General features: G+C 37.1%; 1 long non-coding RNA gene across 1 annotated transcript in view; it reads left to right on the top strand.

The window, feature by feature from the left end:
• Positions 1–7,407, top strand: part of LOC129655290 (uncharacterized) — a 37,089-nt gene extending 29,682 nt beyond the window's left edge. The window contains exons 2-3 of the long non-coding RNA XR_008715870.1: positions 4,786–4,951; positions 6,675–7,407. This is a non-coding gene — a long non-coding RNA (uncharacterized LOC129655290). The remainder of the gene's footprint in view (positions 1–4,785; positions 4,952–6,674) is intronic.
• Positions 7,408–8,222: the final 815 nt, after the last annotated feature.

Below are 8,222 nucleotides of genomic sequence, written 5' to 3' on the forward strand. Positions count from 1 at the left end.
AATTTGTATCACTTTTTAGATTCCACATATAAGTGATATCATATGGTATTATTTTTCTCTGACTCATTTCACTTAGTATGATAATCTCTAGGTCCATTCATGTTGCTCCAAATGGCATTATTTCATGAGTTTGAGTGAACTCCGGGAATTGGTGATGGACAGAGAGGCCTGGCGTCCTGCGATTCATGGGGTTGCAAAGAGTCAGACATGACTGAGCGACTGAACTGAACTGAATATTGCATTTGATATGTAGATATATCTCACATCTTCCTAAGCCCGTCATGTGTCCATGGACATTTAGGTTGCTTCCACATCTTGACTCATAAATAGTGCTGCTGTGAACATTGGGGTGCATGTATCTTTCTGAATTACAATTTTTGTCTTTTCCATATCCTGATACCTGCCCAGGAGTGGGATTGCTGGATCATATGGTAGCTCCAATTTGTAGTTTTTTAAAGTCCTCCATACAGTTCTCCCTAACAGTTGCACTAGTTTACATTTCCACCAACAGTGTAGGAGGATTCCCTTTTCTCCACACAGTGTCCAGCATTAATTATTTGTAGGCTTTCTGATGATTGCCATTCTGACTGATGTAAGGCCATATGTCATTGTGGGTTTGATTTGTATTTCTCTAGTAATTAGAGATGTTGAGAATCTTTTCATATGCCTATTGGCCATTTATGTGTCTTCTTTGAGAAGGGTGTGTCTATAGATCTTCTGCCATTTTTTTGATTGGATTGTTTTGTTCTTGTATTTTTCTGTTGAGTTGTATGAACTGTTTATATATTTTGGAAATTAATCCCTTGTCAGTTCCATCATTTGAAAACATTAGAAGTTTTACTTTAGGAGTTTTTAAAATTTAAGATTTTGTTTCATTTCTAATAATGGGTCTGTTCAAATTATCTGTTTTTTCTTGACTCTGTTTTGGAAGGCTATATGTTTCTAGAAACTTGTCCATTTCTTCTAGGTTGTCCAATTTGTTAGCATGTTACCATTCATGGTATTCTCTTATGATTTTTTGTTTATTTCTGTGGTATCAGTTGTTATTTTTCCTTTTCATTTCTTAATTTGTTAATTTGGGTTCTCTCTCTTTTCCTCTTGGTGAGCCTGGTTAGAGGTTTTTTGATTCTGTTTACCTTTTCAGAAAATAGCTCTTGGCTTTATTCTCTTTTCTAGTCTTTTTTCATCTTTATTTTATTTTCTTTTCAATCTTTATTATTTCCTTACTCCAGCTGAATTTGACTTTCATTTGTTCTTTTTCTAATTCTTTCAGGTGGTAATTTAGGTTGTTTGATAATTTTCTTGTTTTTTGAGAAAGGCCTGTATCACTGTGAACTTCCGTCTTAGAACTACTTTGGCAGTTGCATAGATTTTGTAAAGTTGTGTTTTATATATTCATTTGTCTCAAAGTATTTATTGATTTCTTCTTTGATTTTATTGTTGACCCATTGTTCTTTTAATTGCATTTTGCTGAATTTTCACATATTCATTCTTTACCCATTTTTCTTTCTGCAGCTGATTTCTAGTTTCATACCACTGTGGTCAGAAAATACTCTGGAAATAATTTCTATCCTCCTAAACTTGTTGAGCCTTGTTTTATGACCTAGTTTGTGGTCTCTCCTGGGCTTCCCTGGTGGCTCAGCAATAAAGAATCCACCTGCCAGTGCAGGAGACATGGGTTCTTTCCCTGGGTTGGGAAGATTCCCTGGAGAAGGAAATGGCAACCCACTTCAATATTCTTATCTGGGAAATCCTATGGACAGAGGAATCTGGCAGGCTCTCTGGAGCCATGGAGTCACAAGAATCAGACATGATTTAGCAACTAAACAACAAAATGTGGTCTATCCTACAGAATGTTCCTTGCATACTCAGAAAGAATGTGTGTTTGGTTTTTTTATTTAATATAGTGTTTTGTAGATATACATATCAACTAAATTTGACTGGTTTATTGTATAATTTAGGACCTCTGTTGCCCTATTGATTTTTCTGGGTGATCTCAGTGGGGTGTTAAAGTCTCCTGCTATTATTGTGTTCCTGTCGATTTCTTCCTTTGTATCTGTTAGTATTAGTTTTATATATTTAGGTGTTCCTGATTGGATACATATATGTTAACAAGTGTGATATTCTTTTCTTGTACTGGTCTCTTTATCATTATATAATATCCATCTTTGTCTTTAGGAGCTTTAAGTCTATTTTGTCTGATATGAATATTGCTACTGTCATTTTCCTGTTGGTCCCATCTGTAGGAAATATCTTTTTTCATTCCCTCACTTTTAGTCTGTGTTTTTTGCTCTGAAGTGAGTCTCTTGGGGCAGCATATTATAGGTTATTATTTTTTTTAATCTTATCTACCACTCTGTATCTTTTGATTGGAATGTGTTGTCCACTGACATTTAAAGTAATTATTAATAGTTACATAATTTATTACTAAGATTATGGCATCTGGTCCCATCACTTCATGGGAAATAGATGGGGAAACAGTGGAAACAGTGTCAGACTTTATTTTTGGGGGCTCCAAAATCACTGCAGACGGTGATTGCAGCCATGAAATTAAAAGCCACTTACTCCTTGGAAGGAAAGTTATGACCAACCTAGATAGCATATTGAAAAGCAGAGATATTACTTTGCCAGCAAAGGTCCATCTAGTCAAGGCTATGGTTTTTCCAGTAGTCATGTATGGATGTGAAAGTTGGACTGTGAAGAAAGCTCAGCACTGAAGAATTGATGCTTTTGAACTGTGGTGTTGGAGAAGACTCTTGAGAGTCCCTTGGACTGCAAGGAGATCCAACTAGTCCATTCTAAAGGAGATCAGTCCTGGGTGTTCTTTGGAAGGACTGATGCTGAAGCTGAAACTCCAATACTTTGGCCACCTGATGCAAAGAGTTGACTCATTGGAAAGACCCTGATGCTGGGAGGGATTGGGGGCAGGAGGAGAAAGGGACGACAGAGGATGAGATGGCTGGATGGCATCACTGACTCCATGGTCATGGGTTTGGGTGAACTTCAGGAGTTGGTGATGGACAGGGAGGCCTGGTGTGCTGTGATTCATGGGGTCGCAAAGAGTCAGACATGACTAAGCAACTGAAATGAACTGATGTAATTTATTTTCATTTTAAGCCTTTTTTCCAGTTGTTTCTGTAGTTCCTCTTTGTTCATTTCTTCTTTTTTTTTAATTTTTCATTTTGTGATTACCCTTCATTTCAAGTATATTGACCCATAACTATACTTACTTGCTTTAAACTGTCATACAAGTTCAGACACATTCTAAAGTATCTACATATTTGTACTTCTCTCCTCTACATTATGTGATTTTTCAAATTCTGTTTACTTCTTGATGCATATCATTTTGCTATTAAATATAATATAATTGCTTTTGCAAAATGTTTTTCTCTCTTAATTTATGTACTGGCTTATTTAAGTGATCTTGAATCCTCTTAAATATTTGCCTTTCCTATTGTGATTTTTCCTTTCCTATAAATTCTTGCTTATCTATTTAGAGAAGATTTTGCATTTCTTTCTTTTTTGGTAGATTTAGTATAGGGTCTCCCCAGTGGCTCAGCGGTAAAGAATCTGCTTACAATACAGGAGACATGGGTTTAATCCCAGGGTCAGGAAGATCGCCTAATGGAGAAAATGGCAACCCACTCCAGTATTCTTGCCAGGAAAATCCCATGGACCAAGGAGCTGGCTGCTGAATTCTTTTAGTTTTTGCTTGTCTTATAAATTCTTTATTTTTCCTTTTCTAAATGATCTAGTAGATTACCTTATGTTGTAAGTTTTTTTCTTTCATAACTTTGACTATATCATGCCAACCATTCATTTTTATTTGGTTTATAGACAGACCAAATAGAGTTAGTAAAGGGAGAAATGGTAAGAGTGAGGACTCCTTCTACAACCAAATTATGAACAATAGGTCTTAATTCCTTAATATGTTGTTTAATGTAAATATTGTAAGGTGTTTATAATTTTAATAGTATATAGTAGATCAGCTGGGATCCACTTAGTATAGCCAATTGTAAGGGCAATGGATTTAAGCCTAGACCAATGTGAATCTTTTTTATTTGGAGAATCTGTACCAATGGTAGGATTGGGTAATTTCATTGGTGTCATCATTTTGCCGAGTTTTCAAGTTTAATGGTGCCTGTGGTAAATGTGAGAGATATTTGAGCTGCATGGACTCAATGTCCAATGGCCCTGCTGATACTTACAGATTTCTCTCTTTAAAATTTGAAGGATTACTGAGAATTAAGATGACCTGCGATTCAGGATCAAAGAGGGATCAAAATTGAAAATTATGTGGAGGCCAATATAGTAAATGGGATGTGTCCACAGAGAATGATCATAGTATCCATGGACTGTCAGGTCCCTAATGGGCAAAGGGCTTCCGTTCATGGAGGTCAGGAAAGTGGTTTGATATAGATATGGAGTTCACTTGAAGATGAGAGAGAATGCTTTGAGTGAAGCTGTGATTGGCATGGTAGCTGGAAGAGCAGTAGCAATATTGGAAATGGCATTAGGAACAAATAATGATTTAATGATTTGGAGTAAGTCTTGCCACAGGTGGACTTTTCCCAAAATCAAAATGATTAGAGAATCCTAAATCCCTGAGTCTCCTGTACCAAACATTTGGAATAGGGTCCTAATGGGGGCTTGTTTGATAGACTTCTATTTTATTTTTATTATCATTGTAATAATTATAAATCTTACCAAGGCTACTATTTCCTTGAGTTGAGTACACTGTTATCCAGGAGAGATTTATGTGCAGTTTATATTTCTAATTCACAGGTGGCTCAGAGATAAAGAATCTGTCTGCCAATGCAGGAGATGAAGGAGACATACGTTGGATCTTTGGGTTGGGAAGATCCCCTGGAGTAGGAAATAGCAATTCACTTCGGTATTCTTGCTGGGAAAATCCCATGGACAGAGGAGCCGGAGCGCTACAGTCTGTGGGGTAACAAAGAGTTGGACATGACTGAGCACGCGCGTGCGCGCGCACACACACACACACACACACACACACACACACGCGCGCGCACAAAGTTCCAATATGTTTAGAGCCTGGTGGCCTGGCCTATTTAATGCAATAATGAGGCACGATGAATGCAAGAAGATCCTTATAAGAACAGCTGGAGGATGTCTAAACATAAAAGAACCTGTTCAGGAATGGTTAGAGCATCTCTTCCTTCAGGGTATTTGGCATAATAACAGATCTGTAATGAGACCAAACAGGACAATGTCTCTATTCCAAAAGAATTGGCAACTCTCTTCTGAAATAGCCTGATTATTGAGGATATGTATACTAAGAACAGTGGCAGGTGGATGGGTTATTTTCCAGATTATCAATATCCACTGGAGGAGGGAGGAGGTCAGGGTTATGTCTTCCTGCCAGGCATGGGAAGGTGTGGGCTAGCTACTTAAGGAGCTCAGTCAGAGATCTCAATAGATTTAACATAAGGATCTTGAGAAACACTGGACTTTTGTCTAATTATAAGGTGGCTGCATTCTAAATTTGTATTAAAAAGAGATCAATAGGCCTCCAGTTATAAGATAAATAAGTACTAGAATGTCATGTACAACATGATGACTATGGTTCATACTGCTGTATGATGTATATGGATAGATCATGATGGCTCAGATCGTAAAGAAACTGCCTACAATGCAGAAGACCTGTGTTTACTACCCGGGTCAGGATGATCCTCCGGAGAAGAGAATGGCAACCCACTCCAATATTCTTGCCTGGAGAATTCCATGGACAGAGGAGCCTAGTGAGCTACAGTCCATGGGGTTGCAAAGAGTCAGACACGACTGAGCGACTAACACTCACACTCTTATGGTATATATGAAAGTTGTTAAAAGAGTAAATCTTAAAAGTTCTCATTATAAGGGAAAATTTTTTTCTCTTTTTTGTATCTATATGAGATGATAGATATTAACTTACTCTGCTAATCATTTCACAGTAAATGTAAGTCAAATTTATTATGCTGCACACCTTAATCTTATATAGTACTTGCTGCATGTCAATTACATCTCAAAACTAGAAAAAATAAGACACAAGAAAACATTTAAAAAGAAAGTGATATTCCAATGCAAAATAGTCATATTATTGTATACCTTGCTTATTCAATTGAATATTCATTCATTGAACACCAATTACCAAATTATAACTATAAATACTAGTTTGTCCTGGCTGGTATGAATGGTGAATGAATAATTAAAAAAAGGAAATTCTAGAAAATAGGAAAGGTGATGCTAAAGGATACTAGGATAAATAAGACACTGAAGACAGACATGCCTATAAGGTTAGAAGGAGAGGAGGGGGGAGGAGAGGAAAAAGAAGATTAATTCCACAAGATTGCCATGAGCAAAAGAAATAATGATTACAAAAGGGAGTGGGTGAGTCATACTGCTTCTCATAGGAGCAGAGAAGGAGCTAAAGATGGGAGGGAGTGGGCGCTCTTAACCTTTCCCGTTGTACTTAACAGCTTCCTCTAATGCCTCTTGTTGAGTTTGTCACTTTTTCACATTAACATTTAGTCCTTTTTAAAATTCTTAAGATAATCACAGTAATTATTCTGAGGCTACAATTCACATAATTAATATATCACGACTGGCTGTATGAATTTTAAAGCAGAATCAAGGTTAAAAATTGAAGTTATACTTTCTTCTTCTTTCAGGCTGGAGGTAAATATCTCCCACCTCTGAACTCCCACAACATTTATCTGTTATGCTTTGTATTCTGGCATTTGTGTGAAGTTGAATCACCTTTAAGAGACTGAATTCCTTGAGCAGAAGGAACATGCCTCTCATCTTTCATCCCTGCTGCCTAACACAATGCCTAGCACGTTGCAGGTGTCATTAAGTGTTGTGTTTTAGAATAATGATAGAAGGCTGAATTACTATTAGATAAATCATTCTAGCCTTTGGCTATCTGTTCTGGACATACTTTAATGAATGAGAATGTCTACCCGGAAGAAACTAGTAAACTGGAGATATCAAGAAAGAATATTTGACCACATTTTGGAAGCAGGCAATTTCTGACACTGTGTGAAAAACAAACAATTTTAGTCACTAGTACTGGCAACTCACCTGCCAAGAATTCACAGAAGTTTGCAGATTGCTCAGACCTGAATGGCTTTTTAAGGCCATTCCAAGGGATTTATGGAAAGTTCATCAGTGTGACTGGGAAATGTATGAAGAGGGGAAGGGGCAAAATTTATACAAAGCATATTCCTGTCTTAAGAGAATTTAAGTGTTGTTAGGAAAATAAGGCTTATACATTTTGAACAATAAGAGTAAACAGTAAATCAGGATCCAAATTGAGGCCAAGAAGAGGGAGAGTCAAAATGGAAGGCCTGAGATTGGGCTTGGTAGGCATTAGTGAAAAAAGAATAAAAATCTCTGTCACAAGACCCTGAAGTCTCAGTTGATGTATGTAACTTGGATCTAAGCCTCACTTTTCTCACCTGCACAAAGGGGTTAATATACATACCCTGGTAACTTGCAAGGTTAACTCATAAGTCAAATGAGGTCCTCTATGTAAATGCATTTTGGTAGATGTGAAAATGCTGGACATGTGGTTAATATGGATACACCTTGAAGGGTGGATTTTTCCATTAAGTGTCCCATAGGTATGAATAGCTTCATGAAGAGCTATGAAGTATGTAGGTAAAAAGTGACATGGGAGAGTGAAAATCCTGGCCTAATTATAACATTCTATACAGTGAAAACTAAAAAAATGTATACTCATTTGATAAATCTGGCAACTCTACCCAGGCTCACTCATTTCTGCTGCCAAAGTTCAGCTCACATGTCAAGGATCAAATCACATTTTTTCCCCAGAGTTTTCTGTTTCTCCTGGCTAGGAGATCTTTCTCTTCACAAGATTGAGGGATTGGGGAGGAAGCTGTATCCTTTAGTGTTTAAGACCTTAGACCCTGAGGTCGGATGTCCAAGATTTATAGTGCATCTCTCTTGTTAACCATTTGTGTGATCTAGGATTTTAAGCTATCTCTCTGGGCTCCAATTTCTTCTTCTATATTATGTAGGAAAAGTACTTATGCTATGGGATTGTTTCGAAGATGTGATAAACTCAGTAGTGCTTGGCATGTTTTCCTTCATAGTCTCTATCCTTCCATCCACCACATTTTTTAGTACACACTATATGAAATGTACCCAATATACAGAAATGAAAAGACATGAACTTGATCCTCAAGGAACTTACA

The sequence above is a fragment of the Bubalus kerabau genome, chromosome 6 (assembly GCF_029407905.1).
Source record: "Bubalus kerabau isolate K-KA32 ecotype Philippines breed swamp buffalo chromosome 6, PCC_UOA_SB_1v2, whole genome shotgun sequence".
Lineage (NCBI taxonomy): Eukaryota > Metazoa > Chordata > Mammalia > Artiodactyla > Bovidae > Bubalus > Bubalus kerabau.